Below are 24,375 nucleotides of genomic sequence, written 5' to 3' on the forward strand. Positions count from 1 at the left end.
ATCCTGATGAACACACAGTTCCGCCAGAAAGAACTGAAAAGTCTGCCTCATTCCTCGGGAACCTTGTTTCCTACACGTGCAAAAACATAGAAATAAAAAACTCGGGTCTAACAGGTTTGCAATTTCCTTTGCAATGACGGTTCAAGGGTTTTGAAGTACCTGGGATGATACAAAATTGAATGACATAAAGTGACATGATGATTGAATTCTTAGCCAGATGCAAATTTCGGCTTTTAATGAACTGGAAATATTGTGGGGTGGCTCTGAAAACACACAAGCATTGGATTAAGACGGGCGATAGTTCAGGCTCCAGCTCTGCTCCCTACTAGTTATATGACCTTCGGTTATACCTTAACCTCTCTCAGCTTTAGTAGCTTTATTTCTAAAGGAGGATAATACTACCTCCTAGGAACTGTGGGAAGATGAAATTAGATTACACAGCATGTTCAGACAGCGCCTAGCATGAGGATAAACTCTTAAAATACGTGACCATTTCTTCCGTTCCTACTCACCCATACCTTGATCTCTATATTCATTCATTTAGTCAAGCAACACTCATCGAGCACCCACTGTGTGCTATACTAGCTTGCCGGAACGGGGAGGGCCACAGGGGAGAATAAGACAGTCCCTGGGGGCTCAGACCCTGAAGGAGGTGATCAATGTGTGGAACATACCATATACAACAGGCAGGAGAAAGCAGGGCTACAGTGGAAGAGTAAAGCGTTATGCAAAGAGAACCTGAGGGATTCTACCTGAAGGCCAGCCACACACACACACTATACCATTGTAGACTGCAAGCTTTATGAAGACTAGGGCTTTGTTTCGCGTTTTGTGTGCTGGTACTTAGCACGTTGCCTAATACGCAAGTAGGTGCTCTTAAAAAAAAAAAAAAAAAAGGCTGTGGAATAAGTGAATAAGTGATCTACCTTAATCCACTTTGACTAGAAGACCCTAGATGTAGAGAACTGCTGCACTCTGGAGCAGAGGATGCAAGAGCAGGGTATTTTGGTGGGAACCTCCAGATGCAGAGTCATCAGGTGCCTCCAATCACGGAGGGGTGGTACTCAAGACACAGGTCTGGGCTGCAGGTACAGATCTGGGGTCACCTAAAGATGGGGACTGAAGCCAAGAGAGGCAAGCACCCAGAAAGGAAAGGGAATGCCGAGAGCCAGTACAGGAGTCAGAAGGGAACAGATTTCAGGAGGAGTTTGAGAAGACCTCTCAGAACAGAAAGCTCCATCATTGGTCAGGCAGGATGTAAGCGAGGAGGGAAAGGCTGATCAACCACTGGTCAGGAAATGCCAGCGGGAAAGGCAGCCCCGAGGAGCATATGTTCCCTGGGCTCCCAGGCCCTGGTGGAAAATGTTATCTTCCTATGACCACACATTCCCACGGACCCTTCTCCCTCCCCAGCCCTTCCTCAGTTATTTGTGTTGATGCTGTGGTTTTCCTTTCTGACCCTTCTTATTGAAACTTTGGAAGAAAAGGGGAAGAAAGCCAGGAAGTCACAGAGGGACTAGGGTTGGTGGAGGGTGGAGGCCTTGACCCTAAGGGGTCTCTAGGGAGGCAGCATGAGGCCATAGGAAGAGGCCATAGGTTCTTCAGCCTCTCGCTTCATCGTGACATCAGCAATTCTGTATCTTTTCTGTGCCTCCGCTTCTGCGTCAAATGGGCACAAACACACACATACTTCACAGTGTTCTCTAGACAATGCAATAAAATTACGAACATGAAAAGCTTTCACGTTGTGTCTGGCACATAATAGGTACCCAGTAAACATGAGCTTCCTTTCTTTTGGTCAAGTCTCACAATTGCTCCAGGTCTCCAATCTTTTAGAAAATAGAATTAAACTAAGTGCTACCTGTCTCACATGATTATTCTAAGGATCCAGATCAAAGGTGCTGGGTGTTTTGTGGTTTTTTTTGTTTTGTTTTGTTTGCGGTACACGGGCCTTTCACTGCTGTGGCCTCTCCCGTTGCGGAGCACAGGCTCCGGACGCGCAGGCTCAGCGGCCACGGCTCACGGGCCCAGCTGCTCTGCGGCACGTGGGATCCTCCCGGACCGGGGCACGAACCCGCGTCCCCTGCATCGGCAGGCGGACTCTCAACCACTGCGCCACCAGGGAAGCCCAGTGCTGGGTGTTTTATAATATAGGTATCTTTCACCCCTGATATGCTATTTCCCTGCCTGGTTCTCCTACTGGAGAAGCTAGATATAAGCAAAAGAGTTGGTATGCTAGAACTCACATGTACCTGAGAGAGAGATATTTAAACAAGCGCATGAATGAATGGATGATGGAAGGATGGGAGGATAAATGGAGGGAGGGAGGGATCTGAGTTAATTCTTAAGGAATCTTCCAAATTCATGCTGTTTCAACTTCTGAATGGTCTCCTGAGAAAGAGGGGTCACAGAAATCATCTCTTGGGTGCCAGGACTATGAAAAGACTTTCCCCTTATTTTGTGTACCAGCAAGCTAGCCATTCTTCATCAAGTCTTGTTTAGAAATGGTTGTGCAGCCTGAGAAAATTGGGTTCAAGTTGCATGTAGAATTTTGGTAATGGAGTTGTATAAACATAGCTCTTTATTAATCTAAATTACTGGCCTTCAGGATGAGTTTATTTTATTTGCACACATGCTCTTCAGTCCCTGGGAACCCTGTAGGACAACTGTGTTCCAGTGAGAACAAGCCTTTTGTGAACCACTTACAAATGGACCCTCAGGAGGTGCTACATAAACAAAATGTAATGAGTTGTTCCCTCTGTCAAAAACCAACAATTCATAACGTGCCCTTGAATGGAACCAACTGGTCCTCTTGTCAAACACTCTGTACTTTGATGTCCATTTCATTGGTTAGGGAAAAAAAAGAAGAAAGTAACAGTCCTTTATAATAATTTTTTTCTGAGTAAAAAGAGAATAAAGTATCAGCTACCAAGACATAAGCATCCATCCTAGCTGAGAGAGAAGTCTGGCTATATAAATTAGACTTCCTTAACTGAGAAAAACTTGGATAATGCAATTAAAATATTTTTTTTTACCAGTGTTGGAAAAACAAACTAAATAAAACAACAACAGTATTCTTTTTTTTTTTTTTTTTTTTGCGATATGCGGGCCTCTCACTGTTGTGGCCTCTCCCGCTGCGGAGCACAGGCTCCGGACGCGCAGGCCCAGCGGCCATGGCTCACGGGCCCAGCCGCTCCACGGCATGTGGGATCCTCCCGGACCGGGGCACGAACCCGCGTCCCCTGCATCGGCAGGCGGACTCCCAACCACTGCGCCACCAGGGAAGCCCCCACAACAGTATTCTTAAGTGACAAGTGGGTGCAGTGGAAACAACAACAATAGTAATTACTAACATTTCTCTCTTACCAGGTACCAGGTAGTGTACTTTTATACTTTACAGATGCAGTATTGAGCAATATAGTCTATATCACAAACCTACAGGGAACACGCTACCATTATCCCCATTTCATAGGTGAGAAAACTGAGGCAGAAAGAGATCAAGTGACTTATCCAACATCACGCAGATAAATACATAGTAGAAACAAATATTCAAACTCTGGGCTGAGGAATCCTTCTTGAATCACTGTGCTATAAAGAATACCAGACGAGGAATGATGAAATATCTTTTTAGTCCAGATTCTGCCATTAACTCCCCATCTGTTCCGAGGCAAGTCACAGATAGACCTCAATTTTCCTATCTATCTCTAAAACAAAAGGTTTTCATGAGATGACCTCAGCATGAGTCGGGGTTCTCCGGTTGCAGGCAGTTGAAACCCACTTTAGCTAACTTAAGTCAGAGAAAGAGGAGGAAGAGGAGGAGAAGGAAGGGATGAAATATCAGGAAGATTTCACTCCAAGATATTTAGGCAGCTCACAGAATGGACGAAAGGGAAGAGGCTGGAAAGCCAGGCTTGGAAACAGAACTTGCATCCGGACAGGAATCAGCATGGCATTTATGGTCTGGTTGAAAAGACTACTAAACTATACACTCAGGTACCACCAAGAAAGCAAATGAGCCCTCAAAATTTGCTCCATTCTTACGTCATTCTTTAAGATGTAAAGTCCCCGTAGAAAGTACATTGGCCTTGCTTGAGTTAAATAATCATCCTTGCCAGGGGAGGGCAGGGCACCTGATTTACAATCCTACCTATACTGCACCCCCCAGTGAGAGTGGGTCCCAAAGAGAATCCTGTTAAAAGGGTATGAATTCTTTTTTAATCCACTGCTACATGGAAGGTTACTTTCAGATGACTGCATAGCTTAAATAAGATGTACATAAATTTTGAGTTGGGCCCAGTTTATAGTCAGAGTGCCATAAATGCTGGGGGTTGTTGCAGGAAGGTGGAGGCGGCAGCTACCGTCCTGCTGTTTTTTCCACTCTTGTTGTCATTCTCAACATAGAAACTGTAGGATTCTGTGAAGTAGCCAGGACTGGGTCAGGGGATTTATATCACCAAGTCAACTGAGAGTCTCTCAAAGCCACTTCTAGTTTAGGGGGGTGTTCGTGTCTCCCAGAGACACTGATTACACTAAATTGTGCCCTTTGACGTGACTCTTCCTACCAGGGTTAGTATAGAGAATAAACCAGAAGGTAAGCCATTCGGATGGTTTTTGCAACATTTCAGGTGAGAGATGATATATGTCTAAAGCAGGTCAAAGATAATAGGAGTGGAGAAGACAGAGCATTTTCAATAGACACTTTAAAGATTGACTTGACAGACCTCAAAGACCTGGCAAATGAAAGGGAAATGTTAAGGATGGCCTCCAGGTTTCTGGTATAGGTGACTGGGTGGACGGAAAAAACATTTACTGTGGAAATACAGGAGCCATTGGCGGTTTATAAGAAAAGGTAATGGACACAGTTTTGGACATTTTGAATTTGAAGTCCTTGTGTACACTTCTAGGAGAGACATCTAGAAGTCGGCTGCATATAAGAATCGAAAGCCCAGGGGCTTGCCTGGTGGCCCAGTGGTTAAGAATCCGCCTGCCAATGCAGGGGACACGGGTTCGAGCCCCGGTCCGGGAAGATCCCACATGCCATGGAGCAAATAAGCCCATGAGCCACAACTACTGAGCCTGCGCTCTAGAGCCCATGAGCCACAGCTACTGAAGCCCGCGTGCCTAGAGCCCGTGCTCAGCATCAAGAGAAGCCACCGCAATGAGAAGCCCGCGTACCACAACAAAGAGTAGCCCCCGCTCGCTGCCACTAGAGAAAGCCCGCGTGCAGCAACAAAGACCCAACGCAGCCAAAAATAATAAACAAATAAAAATAAATAAGTTACAAAAAAAAAAAAAAAGAATCGAAAGCCCAGCATGGAGTCTGAGAATGATATTTGGCGATAATCCACGGTAGCATTAGTTTGAGGCATAGGTCTGCTTAATCAAGGAAGAGTTGATGAGTTGAGAATGAGTGAATGGGGGCTGGAGGGGAGAAAGAACTGGTGGTAGATCCCTGAGATACAAAGGGAGGTGGGAAAGAAGCCTGCAAGAAGATGGAAAGGAAGAATCAAGGAGTGGGGGAGAAAACAAAGGGAGGAGACATTGATGTCCAAGACTAGGAGAGAGCCCATTAGCAATAAGATCTAAAACTCAGAATACAGGAATATGAGGAGAAAAACCAGGTAGAAGATTGCTTTTGCAAGGGTCCTCGTGGGAGGGCAGAGAACTACATAATCAGCTGATGGACCTAAAAAGAGTAAGACTGACCGTAGCAAGATGAGGCTGGAGGGTGGGCAAGTCCAGACCATGCAGCGTCTTGTGGACGATGATAAGGAGTTGGGACTTTATACTTAAGGCAAAGGAAAGCCATTGGGAGTTTCAAGCAAGAGGATTACATGACCACAATGAGTTTTGAACAAAGTGCAGGGTAAAGGTTCCTAGAAGGTCAAGAGTGGATACAGTGAACCCAGTTAGGAAAGTCTTGCAAAAATGTTGGAGTGATAAAAGCATGGGCAATGGTCCAAAGCATGAGGTCCGAGTCAGATTGCCTGGAATGATTCTTAGCTCTGTCACAAGTTGTTGGCAAAATGTTGAACTTTCTGTTGCCTCAGTTTCTGTTATCTGAAGATAGGTTCCGCAAATACTCCCTACTTCCCAAGTTGTTATTAAGATCAAATGCAGTCATATGTATCAAGCACTCAAAACAGTGTCTAGCACCTAGTGAACACTCAAAGCATCACCCACTATTGTAGCAGTGCAGTGAGAAATAATAGTAATCAGAACTGTAGCAGAAAAAAGGAAAGAAGTGGATGAATTCTTTTGGTGTCAAGAGCCACGGAACTTCAGCAAAAGCTAAATGCATGGAATTTGTCTTGTAGGAATGTAGAAAATGATATTGAAAGGTAGCTTGTAAAAGTATGGTATTTTGTGAGTTCTTTTTAGAAACTGTTACAAATTCAGATTTTGTATAATGAACATGGAAGTTGAAGTTCAGATAAACAAACAAGCAATGTAAAGGTTTGCATTTCTCAGAACGGATGTGAGAAGCAAATTGTAACCTCGTCTGCAAATAGGCCCATTATGTGTGAAGCATTACCAATTGTTATGCCTGGCTTTTTGGAGAGATTTCCCACAACAACTGTTAAAGATACAAGTGATGAAACAGAAAAGCTTGCAGAAGCAACAGCAAATTCTCATTCTTTTCTTGACACTGAGGTCCAAGAATCTGGGATATTTTATTAGGGAGGATTAAAAACTATATGTGAAGGCGGAAAGCACATAGCACAGCCTCTAGTTCATAGAGGCTGTTGAATAACTATTGTTCCATTTCATCACATTTGATGGCAATAGTTACTTCTTTGTTGGTCCTACTAACATTACAAACCACGAAGGTAAAATTAAAACGCTGAAGGCTTCACTAGCCATATATGTTCAGAATATGCCGCTTTGCTTGATCGTGAAGGTCAAATGGCTACGAAGATGTAGGTATGAGCAAACTCTCAGGACTCTCCATGCTCACTATCTTGTTCTTGTGCATCTTTGGGGAATCTGGATGGATCAAACACAGTCCATCCCTACAACCAGACTTTGGGATTTACTGCAGAAGCTAACTGACCTCTCAACAAGACACAGAGCTAGATGACTCCCCTACCCCTCAGCTCTTTCCTTAAAATGACCCTATTGCTAAAACAGGCAATGCAATTAGGTATCCCTCTCCCTAATTGCAGCTGCACCAAAAGTAATTCTGACCGAATGGACTGAAAATGTGGAACTAAGGAATTGGGGAATGGGCAGAGGTCTTAAGGGGCTATCATTTTTTTTAAATCCCAGAGCACATCAGGGCTTGGGGGTAGCGGAGCATCGAGCAACAGCTGTCAGCTGGAAATCTAATATAGGGTAATGTAATCGGGTTGGATTTGCAAAGCCCATGTGGTTTACAAGATGGGATAGAACTTTCTGAGCCCACAGCACCCAAGTTCAAGAATCTGTTTTCTTCTGGATGGGAACCGAGGTTTCCAGCCACAACCACTTCATTCAGTGAGCTTTGACATGGATCTGATTATTCAGGGAGTTTCTCTGGTGGGCCAGAGCAGGCAGCCCATCCTCCAAAGTGAATGCTAAGCCCCCCTGCTAGCCCATACCATGTAATCAAGCGAGGAAAGTACAGGGTGATGCAATGAATTCCAACAGGATGGGGTAGGAACAAGAAAGAGAAACACTCAAAAACCCCCAAATCTTTTCTAAGTCAGTACAGCAACTGGAGGATTTAAAGATGAAATTCCTATCCATGAGCCGATGGCCAAGCCAGGAGACAGCATAATTACAGGAGATAAGACTTGGAAGAGGATAAATTAGAAACATAGCCCCAATGTTACAGATTTGACAGGAAATAAAGATAACACACACAGTGAAATTTCTGTGATCAGGAGAATACCTCAGGAGTGAAGAATGTATATTTTTAAGGAACTACATTCACATAAATTTAAATTTGTATAAATAAGAATGCATGTTCAGTAGTTTTATCTAATTCAACAAACACGTAAAGTGAGCCTCCTATATACCAGGCACGGAGCTAGGCCCTGGGACTAGAACAGGATTTCTCAGCTTCAGCACTATTGACATTCAGGATGGAATAATTCTTTCTTAGGGGGTAGGTGGGGTGGATACTGCCCTCTGCACTGTAGGACTTTTAGCAGCATCTCTGGCCTCTTCCTACTAAACACCAGTAGCAAACCCCTCTCCAGTTGGGACAACAAAACTGTCTAAAGAAATTGTTAAATGTCTCCCTGGGGCGAGGCGGGTACAAAATTTTCTCTGAGAACCGCCGGAATATAGCAATAATTAAGACAGAATCATCACAGGTCAATGCGTGTGCTCTGGAGTTAAACTCTCTGTGTTTAGATCCTGAATCTGCCACTAATTGGCTGTGTAACCTCGGGAAATTTATTTAATACGTTTCTAACTTCAGGATCCTCATTCATAAAGTGGAAATAACAAGAGTATCCTCATCCATAAAATGGAAATGACTCGGTTGAAATGTTGTGAGGATTAGTGAGAAGACATATGTAAAATATTTGACACAGTACCTGGCCCAGATTAGGAATGCAAATCTTTCTCCAAGGAGCTCACAGTACAGTGCAAAACAACTATAGCAAGTAAACAATTAATTTTCCTAGATTTCCCTTGGGTAGTAGTCAATATTTCTCCCAGATTGCCATTTCTCCCATTCCACCTCCGATTCACTTATATGAATATATTTGACCAAGCCCTGTATCCACCGCCATGAATCAGACTAGACTTTGCACCAACCCTCTAGTTGCCATCATCCTTCTCCAATTCATCCTTCACCTTGCTGACAAAGTTTATTTGCTGAAAGATCAACTCTGAAAACCATGTTATTTCCCTTACTTTGTTGGTTCCATATGGCTTTGTCTGGCATTCAAAGTCACACACAATTTGGATTCACCATGGTTTTCTAGCCCACCTGTCTTTCAAGAGTTAGTTTAACTCCAAACTCCTTCCAAAAGTTTTCCCAGATCCTCGCAGGTAGACTTCCTTTCTTCTTCTGCCACATGTTCCCTTGTGCTTTCACGCGTTTAAAAATTAACTCATAACCATTTCTTCGTTTAAGAGTTCTTCACGCTTGTCTGTCTCCACCGTTAGCGTGAGAACCACGAGGGAATTGAAACCAATCTTTCCATCATTTCTGTATCCTCAAGACCCAATGTGCAATTGTACGCTACACGTAAAGGAAAGGAAACAGAACTTGCATGTCACAAGAAATAACAGAACCCAGACAGGGACCAGCCAGAATAGATATCACTTTGTCAGCCAGTGGTCCGTGGCCTACTAGAGTCACCAATTAATCAGAAGCTCTAGAAGAGGACCCCAAGCATCAGTATATCTTTAATTCTTTGGGTGATTTCAGTTGCAGAAAACCATGGTTGTACAATTATTTATAGTATCTGAGAAGAGTTTCCCCACCTGGGATGGGATCCAATTAATTGAGAGCGGCTGCCTGAGCATTGCCTTGAGGAGGATTTTGAGAATCCCTTGTGTCTCTGTAGAAGAGAGAGCAGCGATTGACTTGTCACACCTCCAAGAGCAACCAATCAGGGAGCTCTGACAATCACGCTGCTGGCTGACATCTCTGTGATGGATGCGTTAACGAGGAGGAACTGGACGGACCTAATGACTACAATTTATGTATGTATGTATCCACGTATGTGCACATACATAACACTATCAGTTATATATATAAACATACACAGAGACATATATATCTATATATATTTGTTATATACAGCAATAGCTACCATCTTTAGCTATGGGCTAAACACTGTGTTAAACACTGGAGTTATAACCGAGCATCAGTGGCGTGGACTCCGGCCTCAGAGTACAGACAATCAAGGGGAAGGCAGGTGTTTATAAAATAATCACACAAATAGATAATTTAAAAGTGGGAAAGAAAATTAAAGGATGCTCTAGAAATCTCCAAAGCGGGGAGACTGAACTAGTTTGGAGGGCCAGAGAAATCACCCTAAGAAAGTGGCACTTGAGCTGAGATCTGAGTGATGAGAAAGATTTAGGAAAGGAAGTGTGGAGGAAAGAGTTTTTCAGACTAGAGGCCAACACACATGAAGGGAGGATTAGAAACAAGTTTCCTACAGATAGAGCTCTGTGTTCTTAGCAAGTTGCTTCAACTCTGTTGGACTCATCTGTAAGTGGGAAACTAATAAATCGTAGCACATTGGATTGTTTCAAGGCTGCAAGCAGCTACTCTGCATTACATACGTAGCACTGCATGTAGTACCATGCAGCAGTGGTGAATTGTTCCCCGGTAAAAAGTATGAACACTTTGGAGCCAGAGAGAACTGGGATCAGGTTTTGGCTCTGCCATTTACTAGCTGTGTGTCTTGGTCAAATAATTTCACCTCGCTGAGCCTCAGTTTTCACATCTGTAAACAAGGCAGTAATTAGTTGAATTGACAAGGACAGAGTGGTCAAGAGCCTGCGCTCTGGAATCAGACTACCCGCATTAAAATCCTGGGTCCACTAGTTTCTAGCTATGTGGCTTGGGCAAATTAGCTTTCCTGTGTCTCAGTGTCCTCCTCTGTAAAATGGGGATAATAACTGGGTCATTTGTGAAAATTCGACGAAGCAATGCAAGGAAGGAAAGAGTTTAACAGAGCCTCTCACCAAGAATGTTCTTGGCAAAACTGACTCTGTCGATAATTTCTGACTTGTTGGAATTTGCTCTGCACTATGATTCAGTCAGAACAGTACCTACTCACAGGAGTTAACTCCGATTATGCCAAAATGAAAGCTACCAAAGGCCTTGAGCTTTCAAGAACCCTCAAGCTAAGAGACCCACAGCAGAGCCGTTCCACAGTATGTTTCTGTTTGTGACCAAGCAGACCTGGTGTTGTGTGATGCTGTAGGTTCACCCGGCACACCTTGCTTCCTTGGTCCCAGCTGCATCTCTAGAGGTTTTGAGTTTCACTCTCCACAATGCCAGGGGCCCACACAGAACCTACACACTTAATAAGAGACAGCTAGCCTGTCTTCCTAGTGGCCAGCACAACGTCAGAGGAGGCCTGGAATCACATGTCATCATTTATGAAAACACAGCATGAGGAAAAGAGTTGCAAGAAGCGTAGTTTGAGCTTTTCCAGGGTCTTTAAGGCCAAAGCACAGTTCAGAGCAGCAAGAAAATCAAGAAACTCAGACTGCTTCCATCCAGCAAGATTTGTACATTTTGGTACTCAATAAATATGCACGTAGTGAGTTTCTGAATAAACGAACGCATGAACAAAAGAAGAGAGTGAAGGAACAAAGATAGAATGATACTGTACTGTTCCTTTACGTAGCTTCTCTTCTTGGATCCTCAGAACAGTATGCCAGGTACTATTCACCTCATTTGGCAAATGAGAAAACTTAAGTTTATCAGGTAAGGGGCAGAACTTTCTGACTTTAAGGCTTTGCTTTGAAACACAAGATCCACATCTCTTACCACATGCTTCACGGACATTAATAGACATTAGTCAACAAAGAGCTACAGAGTCAAATCCCAACATTGTAAAATGCCTGCTTAAATAGCTTGGGACAAGTTTCTCTCCTGCATTACTTCTCGGTAATATCAACGTGCATATAATGAATTTGCAAGGAGGAGTATTATATACTATATGACCTTAGAGCCCATTCATCATAGAATATCTTGCAGGACTAGTATTCAGTGGAACGGACGTTGGGAAATTCCATAGTATGTTATACTACCTTTCTGACTAATGAGTAAATATAATGAAAGGGTGAATGAAGGAATGAATTCAATGATATTCTAGCAGTAAACTCTGGGCATCAGGTCTGGAATATGAGGCATGACCTGTGTATTGGTTTGCTAGGGCTGCCATAACAAAATACCACAGACTGGGTGGCTTAGGCAACAGGAATTCATCTTCTCACAGTCTTAGAGACTGGAAGGTCAAGATCAAGGTTCTGGCAGGGCTGGTTTCTCCTAAGGCATCTCTCCTTGTCTTGTAAATGGGCATCTTCTTGCTCTGTCCCCACATGGCCTTTCTCCTCTGTGTGTGCACCCCTGGGATCTCTTCCTCTCCTTAAAAGAACATCAATTATATTGGATTAGAGCTCCTCCCTTATAACCTCATTTAACCTAATCACCTCTTTAAGGTCATCAAATACAGTCACATTGGGGGTTAGGACTTCAACATATGGATGTAGGTAGAGGACACAATTCAGTCCATAGCAGCCTATTGTTTCAGTAAGACGGGGTAGGCAGGGACATGCCTGGCGTTAGTTTGCAAATGAAGGTTGGGCAGGGAGAGCAACCTCAGGACAGCAGTAACAGTAGAGGCTCCACCTGGTAGGAAAAGACATGCTCTGAGAGGGTGGGCAGCCCTGTCCATGCAGACAAATGGTAATAAGAAAGGGCAGCAAAAATGCATGGGGGAGGGGAGAGGGGTTGCATTCTACAGGACTTGGGGCAATTTCAGGGAGATGTTTCCTTGGAAGAAGAGTAAGTAGGAAATAGCAGGTGGTGGTGATGTCTTCTGTCTATGTCCATTTTCCAAAAGTAGCACATTTTTAAATGAAAAGACATGAACTCAAGTGGTACCGTTAATCAAAACTGTGAGACCCAAGATAAAGTGGTAGAAGGACAGCACTTGTTTTGATCTCATGCCCCTTCCAGCACCCCCCAGCCCTACTCCCAGCTCATCTCCTGAGACGTTGAATAGTGTTATGCCCCTGAGAAGAAGGGTGTCAGGAAACAGAGAGTGTGGGGGGTGTCAAAAGCAGAGTTCTAGGAAGGAGTTGGGGAGGTAGACAGATTACTGGGATGTTGTATTTTATCCGGGACGATGCTTTGGGCTGCAAGTAATTACTTGGGAAAAAAAAAAAAAAAAAAAAGCCATTGTTAAAACATCCAAGTGGCTCAGACACTAAGGGAACACCTAGAGGAGGGGTGTTTACAGGGTTGCTTAATCCAGTGGCTCAATTACTTCCGGAAGGACCCAGGTTGCTTCCAACCTTCCAGGCTGCCATGCCCAGCATCTTCTCTTCAGGCTCACACCCTCTGTGGTCCTCACAATGATGGTTGAAATTCCAGTCATCTTACGTAGGCAAATCGGTATCCAGGAGCAGCAACAGAGCACCCAAAGTTCCTTTCTTAAAATGAGGAAAACCTTTCCAGAAGACTCTGAGCCATCACCCACTCATGCATCATGAGCCAAAATGAGTCACATGCCTAAACCAGTCACAGGACTGGTCCTGTGATAACTGGCTTAAACCAATCAAGAGTCATTCCCTAGTGCTGAGGTCAGCCTCCCTTGATGGACATTAGAGGGTGGACAGCTGAGCAAAAGCAGAGTTCTGTTAGCGAAAAAAGAGAGGGTAATGGCCATTGGGTAACAGCAGCCAACAGGGTCTGCCAAAGACTGAGTACGCTAAAGCCTGGTGATATGAACAGGCAGACAAAGCAGAACACACGACCCCAGGAATTGGGAGCAAAGAAGAATCTCCATTATCATGACTTAATTAAGGGGACGTACACGCTAAAAGGGCTACCTGAAGAGAACGTACCAGCCACGGTATGCAGACATACCTGCCCTGACTTGGATGAGAGAGATAAGTGGCAGGAGGGTGCCAGGCTGATTGCGTGGAGAGGAGAGTCAGTCATCCCCCACCTGAGTTATCATCCAGAGCACAGGATAAACCCTACCCTCCACCCCTAGACCCCAAAGCAGCAAGGACCAGTGTGACTGACTTTGTTCTTGAGCATTCTCAAGGTGAGCGCAAAGAAGGCTTCGTATAATATCGGAAGACTTCTGTTCAGTTTCCACCATAGCCACTTCCTGGGCTAAGGCACTTGGCAAGGTACCTCTGAGCCTTGATTTCTTCATCTGAAAAATACACGTGATAAAAATACCTCTCTTCAAAAAGGGAACCCTCTTACACTGTGGGTGGGAATGTGAATTGATACAGCCACTCTGGAGAACAGTATGGAGGTTCCTTAAAAACAAAAACTAGAACTACCATATGACCCAGCTATCCCACTACTAGGCATATACCCTGAGAAAACCATCATTCAAGAAGAGTCATGTACTACAATGGTCATTGCAGCACTGTTTACAATAGCCAGGACATGGAAGCAACCTAAGTGTCCATCGACAGATGAATGGATAAAGAAGATGTGGCACATATATACAATGGAATATTACTCAACCATAAAAAGAAATGAAATTGAGTTATTTGTAGTGAGGTGGATGGACCTAAAGTCTGTCATACAGAGTGAAGTAAGTCAGAAAGAGAAAAACAAACACCATATGCTAACACGTATATATGGAATCTAAAAAAAAAAAAAAAAAAGGTTCTCATGAACCTAGGGACAGGAGAGGAATAAAGACACCGACTTAGAGAATGGACTTGAGGACATAGGGAGGGGGAAGGGTAAGCTGGAATGAGGTGAGAAAGTAGCATGGACATATATACACTACCAAACGTAAAGTAGATAGCTAATGGGAAGCAGCTGCATAGCACAGGGAGATCAGCTCTGTGCTTTGTGACCACCTAGAGGGGTGGGATAGGGAGGGAGGGAGGGAGACACAACAGGGAGGGGATATGGGGACATATGTATACATATAGCTAATTCACTTTGTTATACAACAGAAACTAACACAACATTGTAAAGCAATTGTACTCCAATAAAGATGTTAAAAAAAAAAAAACCCTCTCTTCAAAGCCTCACAAGAATTCCAAGAGACCATGCAAGGCCTGGGCATTATCAATTTTATGAGTGGTTATGTTAATATATATTAATTAATGGATGTATTAATAGTCATTTGTACTCAAGGAAAGTCTCTGATGCCCTCAGACTGAGCAAAGTATCGGACTCTTCACACAAAATGTCAGAACCCTCGCCCCAAATCAAACCAGCCAAGAATTCAGTTAAAGAAACCATATCAAATTCATTTCTAATCAAAATGGAGATCCTTTAGAAAAAAAAAAAGTGGAGATCTCTGACTTTGGTGGCCTCAGACTCCAAGAACAGACAGCTCCTTCCTAGCTGTCATTCAAGCTTCCTTCCCCTTCCTTTTTTTTTTCCCCCCCAGAAACAGAACTAGTCTCTACCATGCTCTATGCTCAAGCAGTAATAACTACCCAGCATGTCAGTTCTTGGGTTCAAAACTTATGGTTTTTCATTTCTCCTCCGAAGAAAACACCATGCAGAAATATGATCACAATATTCCAAAGTGAATGTGTAGTCATTTTTCACATCTCTTGGATGCCTGTGATACTATCTCCCAATTTGTGCGTACCACAAATCCAGCTTTTAAAATAAAGATGGACTTTGATTACAGACCTCCTCTGACAGCACTTTGATTTTAGTGGACAAAGTGTTTTCATCTTAGTTCTGCAATTATTTTGCTGTGCAACCTTCCCCACGTCACTACCCTCTCTTGGACTCACTTTTCTTCATCCAAGAAATGAGGGATTAGACTAGTTGATTACTTGGATTCATTCAAGTAGCCACCACTTAGTAAGAGCCTGGGCTGGCAATTTTTAGCTCGAATCCTCACTACAGACCAAGACCCGACTCTCAGCAAGATGAAGTCTGGGCTCGAATCCCAGTGTGACAGTGTACTACTCCTTCAGGTGTTATTATACTCTCTTGAAAAGTCTGCTCTTCTGTATTTTTATCATTTTTTAATTTTTCTAAGTAAGTCACTTATTTCTGGGACTTCCCTGGTTGTCCAGTGGTTAAGAATCCGCTCTCCAGCACAGGGAATGCAGGTTCAATCCCCAGTCAGGGAACTAAGATCCCACGTGCCGCAGGGCAACTAAGCCCATGTGCCACAACTACAGAGCCCACGCACTCTGGAGCCTGCCGGCCGCAACTACTGAGCCCACGCACCACAACTGGAGAGAAAGCCCATGCGTGCAATGAAGAGCCTGCGTGCTGTAGTGAAAGATCCCGCGTGCCACAACTAAGACCTGACGCAGCCAAAAATAAGCTTTTTTTTTTTTTTAAATTAAGTCACTTATTTCTGATCTCTTCTTGATCTGGATTGGGATCTCGAACCATGCTATAGGTTATGGAATTTAAGTGTCAGTTCCAGTAGCTTCCTGCAAAGGAAAGGACCAAGGTGGGAGAGTGTGTGTGTCCTAAAGGGGTGGGGATTGGGGGGCGGGAAACTGAAACTCCAGGCACCCCATTTTCATGACAGGCAGCAGCCTCCCAGCTAGGTGTGTCCCCGCCCACCATATACACTTATTCAAAGCAATCCAAGCCCTTCTGAGAACTGTGGGTGAGAAGGGCAGGCCCCTCCCCAGGCCCACTTCCTTTCATCAGCTTCACAAAGACTCTCTCCGACACAGGTCATTACCGGGGATTAGGCCTCAGAGTTCAGGGGACCCCGAGGCTGGGTCACCTCCTGCAAAGCCCTCCTTTATGGCCTTTCCCAAGCCTGGTGGGCCAGCGCCTTCTCCCCTCCTGGAATGATCATCTGCAACAAAGAGTGTGATGGGGGAGAAGGGGAGGGGGTGATGATGCCCATTCTCCAGTCAGACAAAAGATGAGATTAAATGATTCAGAGGAAGGTCCCTCCAGGTTGCTGAGGGGGCCTCTGTGAAATTAATATACTTCCCTAGGCCTGCTGAGAAAGCTGCTCCCCCTCTAAATCCATATGCATGAGACTGTCAGCTCAGGAGCCTGGTCTGAGATTGGCTTAATGTCAGGAAGAGAAAGGGCTGCAGGCAAGAACCGATCCAAGACTTTTGTCTTTCTCAAGTCATCTGTGGGACTTCCCTTGGGGCGCAGGGATTCAGCAAAGACACTGATTTCATTGCCATTCTTTTTTTTTTTTTTTTTTTTTGTGGTACGTGGGCCTCTCACTGTTGTGGCCTCTCCTGTTGCGGAGCACAGGCTCCAGACGCGCAGGCTCACGGGCCCAGCCGCTCCGCGGCACGTGGGATCTTCCCAGACCCGGGGCACGAACCCGCATCCCCTGTATCGGCAGGCGGACCCTCAACCACTGCGCCACCAGGGAAGCCCTTCATTGCCATTCTTAGCAATCTTTGGAATGAGAGCAATAATCTGGGAATCTGGATTCTAGCTTTGTGAGTTGCCTCAAGAACAAAAACACTACTACTTGGCCGCTGTGTAGCCTTCAGCAGGTTGCTTGACCTCTCTGATCTCAGGTTCTTCAACAGTATCTCCCCTACTCATCTGTCAGAAGGAATAAGCATGAGATAAGGTATGGAAAGTAAATAATTGGTCACTAGGGTGCTGTCTCCTCCCTTCCTCCCTGCCTTCCTCCTCCTTTTCTTCCTCCCTTCCTTTCCTCTTTCTTTCAATTGAACATAAATTTCAGCACCTGCTCTGGGCAAGTGATTTTGCAAAGAGCTAAGGTTACCAAGGTAAGTGTTACACCACCTCTGCCTTCTTGTCCAATGAGGAGACAATTTCAATTGTGTGATAAGAGCAACAGAAATTATGCACAGGATGGGAATCTATAAATATGAAGTACCTTCACCCTAAGTGTTTTAGATGGTGCTTCTGGGGCTCTCCTAAGCAGTTGCTAAGTCTGTAATTCACCAAGTTATTACTCAGATGACCCCTACACGCTACCAGGGCCGACTTGGGACCAGGACTCACATCTGGTGACTCCTGGTCCAAGTTCCTTCAATGTGAGGTCATGAGGGACTTCCCTGGTGGTCCAGTAGGTAAGACTCCGTGCTCCCAATGCAGGGGGCCCGGGTTCGATCCTGGTTGGAGAACTAGATCCCGCACGCGTGCCGCAACTAAGAAGTCCACGTGCTGCAACTAAGGGTTCACATGCCACAACTAAGAGTCCGTATGCTGCAACTAAAGATCTAGTGTGCCACAACGAAAATCCCACATGCAGCAACTAAGACATAGCACAGCCAAATATAAATAATAAATAAAAGAAAATGTTAAAAAAGGTCATGAGCCATGATTTTAAAATATATCATTTAATCCAAGCTCAGACAGGAACTGTACTCCTTTTTGTTTTTATTCTTCCATCTCAAAAGAAAAAAGAGACAATGATTTTTAAAAGTAAGATCACTTTGGTGATAACACGAGTCTATACAAAATTTAGCTTTCAAAAACAGCTCATGGAAATGTAGACCCAGAGAAAAAAGGTCATTGGGGGGAGGAAGCATCACACTTACCCCATCCTTTTTGAAAACAAACCACAGAGAACCTTGAGTGGGCAGCTCAAATTCTAGCTGAGACGGTAGGCTGAGATAGATGCTTTTAAAAAAAAATCGCCTGCACAGCTGGCCTTTGTGGTGGTGTTGATTGTGTCTAGAAGGGCAGTGTGGAAAGGGCTCTAGGCATGACATCAAGAAGGGACCTCTGTAACTGCTAGCTGGGAGACCTGAGGCTAATCCTTCATCTCACCAAGATGTACATTTCCTCACGTGTAAGATGCTGAGAGGATCCAGTATGTCAGCAGGTGAGAAAGTGTTTCAAAAATATGCAACTGTGTTGTCCAATATTGTAGCCACTAGCCACATGCACCTACTAAAACTTTAATTAAGATGAAATAAAATTTAAAATTCAGTTCTTCCGTCACACTAGCCCCATTTCAAATGCTCATTATTAACATGTGCCTTGTTGCTACTGCATTAAACAGCGCTGAAATAGAACTTGTCATCATTGCATCGCCATTCTGTTGGCCGACATTGACCTAGGAGGATATAATAAACCACCCTGTTAACAGCTGCTCTCCTTGGGAAGAGGATGGGTGCTGAGGGAAATGTTAAATGCTCACTTCCATATTGTTTGTTTTTCTTGCCATGAGCATGCATCTTGTTTATAACTTTAAAAATAACAAGTCACAAGGAAGTGATTACCATGAAAGACAGAATAATAGTTATCTCCAGGGAAAGGGGGGATGATCTGGAAGGGATTCAGGATAGACTTCTGGGACACTGGCAATGGACTATATGGGCACAGACAGCAAAAGAAATTGATTTTCCCTTTCCTAATAACCATCGGTATGGATAGAGTTTTATACATATGTGTGTGCGTATACATATATATGTATATCCACTTTAAAATTTTTATAATAGTGAAATTTGTTTTGTGCATCTTTTTCTATGTGTGTTTTATTTTGCAATACATATTTTAGTAAGATTTTTTTTAATGTGTAAATAAGTTGTGGGGCGGTCGTTCTTGACAAGAAGGTACCATGGGGCTTCCCTGGTGGCGCAGTGGTTGAGAGTCCGCCTGCCGATGCAGGGGACACGGGTTCGTGCCCCGGTCCGGGAAGATCCCACGTGCTGCGGAGCGGCTGGGCCCGTGAGCCATGGCCGCTGAGCCTGCACGTCCGGAGCCTGTGCTCCGCAGCGGGAGAGGCCACAGCAGTGAGAGGCCCGCGTAGCAAAAAAAAAAAAAAAAAAAAAAAAGAAGGTACCATGTTTAGCATTAATAAATGATGTTGGGGGTGGTAAATAAGAAACAGGGTTCAGCCTTCCCCTTCAACTCCTCTTTTTTAAGCTGCCCTTAATAATGGCAGCCCGGCACACATCTGCTCAGCGCATCCTCCCTAACTGGCTCCCACCAGCATACCCACCAGGTATGCTCAGGAGACATCAGCAGAACATAGCAGGTAATGGTGACATAATTTTTCTAGGGGGCAATTTGACAATATATACCTGCAAATTTTTAAACATGCATATGCTTTGATACATCTATGTTAATTAGATTTTTACCTTGAAAAACATAACTGTACAAAGATTTAGCTGAAGGATGTCAATAAGTGATTTTCATAATATCCAGGAAAAACAACTGGAAACAATTGAAATGTCCAAATTAATAAATGGATTCAATTTTGATATATTCAGACAACTGAAACCTGAACTATGAAAAGTCATGGTGTGGAGGAATATTTGATGTGAAAATCCACTCAGGCTATATTATTAAGAAGAAACCAGAAGATTACAGAAAAGCACATCCAGTATGATTCTTTTGTGGTCAAGAAAAATTTGTATTAATAACTACCTTTGCTAATATACGTAGGTCTTCCCCATTCTAGGAGGTGGAGCTTAATTACTCTCTCCTTGAGTGTAGGCTGAGTTTAGGGGCTCACTTCCAAAGAATAGGGTATTGAAAGAGAGAGACAGTTAACTTACAGTGGAGAAATTTTGATCAAGAATAAGCCATGTACTCACAGACATAGAAAACAAACTGATGGTTACCAAAGAGGAAAGGGGGGAATAAATTAGGAGTTTGGAATTAACATATACCTGTATATAAAATCGATAAGCAACAGGGACCTACTGTATAGCACCAGGAACTATACTCAATATCTTATAATAACCTATAATCAAAAAGAATCTGAAAAAGAGTATATATATGTATAACTGAATCACTGTGCTGTACACTTGAAACTAACACAACATTGTAAATCAACTATACTTCAATAAAATTTTTTTTAATAAAGTAACATTTAAAAAATTTTTTTAAAAAAGAGTAGGTCTTGGCCTCTAATGGGACCACTCCCAAAGTGGATCAGGTTAGATTATCAAGAAAAAGTGAGTTGAATTGAACTGAACTGAACTGAATTGAATTGGATTGAATTGAATTTTAAAGTTACATATGAGTCCCAACACAGGAGTTATTAATTTAGTATTGTTTGATTCTTTTTTCCCAAAAAACAGTAAGGACTCGACTTCTCTTTGCATTACCATGAAGGCAGGAGACATAAAATGTCTCAGTCACATTATCCTCAGTGACTTCCGTACAACTTGGCACATAGTTGCAACCCAATGAATTTTGTCTGCTCTATCTGTTGCTAGCTACAAATATATTGCACCCAATTGTACGGGATGTGAAAATCACCGTGTCTCCCTATGGTTTCATAAACTATGATTGAAGCTAACATACTTTACTGTTACTCTATCAGTTGAATATCCAAAGTGAAATATAGTATGCTACCTGCAATCTCCTCCACCTCTGAGGGAAATGTTCAAGTTTCCAATGACTCTATTAATGGAAATTGAATGACACAGTTAAAAAGTTCAATTTTTAAAAAATAGCTGCAGGACTTCCCTGGTGGTGCAGTGGTTCAGAATCCACCTGCCAATGCAGGGGACACAGGTTCGAGCCCTGGTCTGGGAAGATCCCACATGCCGCGGAGCAACTAAGCCCATGCACCACAACTACTGAGCCTGTGCTCTAGAGCCTGCAAGCCACAACTACTGAGCCCGTGTGCCACACATACTGAAGCACACGGGCCTAGAGCCCGTGTTCCACAACAAAGAGAAGCCACTGCAATGAGAAGCCCGCCTACCTCAACAAAGAGTAGCCCCCGCTCGCCACAACTAGAGAAAGCCCGTGCGCAGCAATGAAGACCCAACACAGCCAAAAATAAATAATTAATTAATTAATTTTAAAGAAACATTTAAAAAATGAATAGCTGCAATGTCAGTGCTGTAGATGTCCCCCAGCAGGCAAAATCAGAAATATGTTAGACTCATTGGACTGAGAAATTCAGTGAAGGAGAGAAAAAAAACCAGGGAGCATGAGTGAATAGATGTCACAGAGGATCAATCCAATACAGGTGAGGCAAAATCATTCTTAGATTGCAAGGGGAAATTTTAGGAAAGGTCCTTTCTGAAAAGTGGAGAACCCACCCTTGGGCATTCCACCCTCTACATTATATTCCTTTAGCACCACGATTCCTTCTACCATCTCAGTATATTTGTTGACCACCTGCCATGTGCTGAGCACTGTTCTTTCTCCTGCAAACCCCTCAATAATGCTAACAGTCAGTCATTATTATTATCTTCATGTTATAGATTAAAAAACTGAGGTAGTGAAAGATTAAGTAATTTGCCTCTGGTCAAACAGATTAGCAGGAGTGGGCCCGGGATTTGAACCTACAATACACTGACTCTCAATCATAAAACTAAAAAAAAAAAATCCACAGCAAGTGACTATTCACTAATCAATATCCCCACAAAACTAAAAGCTCCCAGAGGACAGGGATCATGTTTGATTATCGTTCCAAACTTTGGTGTCTCAGGCAGAGTTTGTGCTCAGTGAATGGCTGAGAGATGAGAGCTGCTTAGTTTTCATATTTTTCTTATTTTTTCATAAGAAATGTACATAGCATTTGATGAGCACAGAACTCAGAGCTTTAAAATATTGACTGTTCGTCTCTGTATCTTCAAGTCCTAGCACTGTATCTACGAGTTATTTAATACGTTCTCAGAAGGATGACTGAGGTTTCTTCAGTGTCTCTATGTTCAGGCTTACTCATCCCTCAGTTAATACACAAAACCTGGAGTGAAAGACACAGGTGGAGATGTGCCTGCCGAATTGAGCCACGCATGACTAATGAACTAACACCCAAAGCCGATCCTCAGATTTCTTTCCACATAAGAAAAAATAAAATTAGTATGCTACCAATAATCACGTGTTTGCCTATCTTCCCCTTAAAAGTCTAAAATTAAACTTCTGTATTATGATTGTTTTCGTTAAATATATATTGTTCACCTAACGGGCAAAAACGTAAGATTTGAAATATCAGAATACATAATATACAAATAAAGTCCATTTAAAAATAAAATCAGGGCTTCCCTGGTGGCGCAGTGGTTGAGAGTCCGCCTGCCGATGCAGGGGACACGGGTTCGTGCCCCGGTCCGGGAAGATCCCACATGCCGCTGAGCGGCTGGGCCCGTGAGCCATGGCCGCTGAGCCTACGCGTCCAGAGCCTGTGCTCCGCAATGGGAGAGGCCACAACAGTGAGAGGCCCGCAAAAAAAAAAAAAAAAAAAAAAAAAAAATCAGAGGGGACTGGAAATTATCTAAAGAAAAAAGGCTGACATTACTGTAGGCCTCTCTGTCGGAACCTAAAAATAAACTTGATGCGGTCCCAGACCCTCCTGTAGATCTTCTTTGGCATCTGCGTATCTCTTGTGGTTCTTACAACCTTCCACTGCTAAGGTGCGGTAGGTGAACTCCTGTGATCTCTTCTGTAAGATTAGAAGGCCTGCGAGGGTGGGACCGCGTCTTGCTGGTCTCTGCATTCCCCAGCTCGGAGCACTTGGCCTTGTGCATATACTAGGCACCTGAGAACGTGAGGGCTGTTAAGCTCTTCTCAGATGGTGTCTACATTCCTGGAACACAGCATAGTGCCTGGAAGGCACAGGCACTTAATAAACATCCACGGGGTCCATGGACTGAATGGAACTGAACTGCCGTAATGTCGGTGCTGTTCTTTAGACTCCCCCCCCCTACTCCGTTCTTTCAAACTACTTCAAGAAGGCAAATCGCAGTCTGCTATGCACGCCACAGCCTTGGCTGTGCATCTAAAGTCAGCCAGTGTTATCTCTAAAATGCTCACTAGAACCAGCAAAGGTAGGCATCGCTTTCTCCTTTTTATGATAAAGAGACTGAAGCACAGAAGTTGAATACTTTTTCCAAAGTCATGTAGATACTAAGTGACAGAGCCAGGTTTGGAATGCTGAGCTGTATGGATGCAAAACCTGCCCCATGTCCATCTTGCCTCCTTGCCTTCTCATCCCCAGACACGCAAATATGTACGTGCACGCACACACACAAATGGTCATATTAGTTCTTCTGCCTGCAAGATATATGGGCTCCAAAGACTTACACACCTAGAGTCAAAACCAGTCACAACATCCTGTGTCCCCTCATTCATTAAATTCATTCGATGAATATTTATTGAGTACCACCATGCACCTGGAACATCCGGGGACTCACCAGTGAACAAGACTAGTTGGGAGAGAGAGCTGGGGTCCACACTGCTTTCTGTGGAGGGCCAGAAAATAAATATTTTAGGCTTTGGAGGCCAACATGTCTGTCACAACTCCAGCTTTGTACTTACAGAGCCAAACAGCCGCTAGAAATATGTAAACAAATGGGTATGGCTGCATTCCAATAAAACTTTATTTACAAAAACAGGCAGGATTGATCTGACCCGCAGTCATTGCCAACCCCTGAGATACACAATAAACATGGAAATAAATGGAGAGGAACAAAAGTCTGGAGATAAACGTAGGTTCTATGAATAGAATAAAGCAGTATAATTAATAAGATAGAGAAAGCTTTAGAGTGGGTAGCACGGGAGAAGACATTTGAGGTGAGGCCAGAATGCTGATGAACTAGCCATGCCAGGATCCCGAGAAAGAGTTTTCCAAGTAATACGAAGAGCTATAACAAAGAGCCTAAGACCAAGTGTGTCTGGGGAAGAGAAGACCAGCATATCTGGAACAAGGGAGATAGACGATAATGTCAAAGGGCGAACAGGACCAGATCCTGTGGATATTAAGGGCGTGAAGAGGAGGTGGGATCTTCTAATTGGGGTCGAAAGTATCTGGAGGATTTTTCGCAGCATTATGGCATGCTTTAATTTACAAGTTT

The 24,375-nt window shown here is 43.6% G+C and overlaps 1 long non-coding RNA gene across 2 annotated transcripts in view; it reads right to left on the minus strand.

Moving 5' to 3' along the window:
* Nucleotides 1–24,375, minus strand: part of LOC131743831 (uncharacterized) — a 97,685-nt gene that overhangs the window by 2,325 nt on the left and 70,985 nt on the right. The window lies entirely within an intron of this gene.

Source organism: Kogia breviceps, chromosome 17, assembly GCF_026419965.1.
Source record: "Kogia breviceps isolate mKogBre1 chromosome 17, mKogBre1 haplotype 1, whole genome shotgun sequence".
In the NCBI taxonomy this organism is placed as follows: domain Eukaryota; kingdom Metazoa; phylum Chordata; class Mammalia; order Artiodactyla; family Physeteridae; genus Kogia; species Kogia breviceps.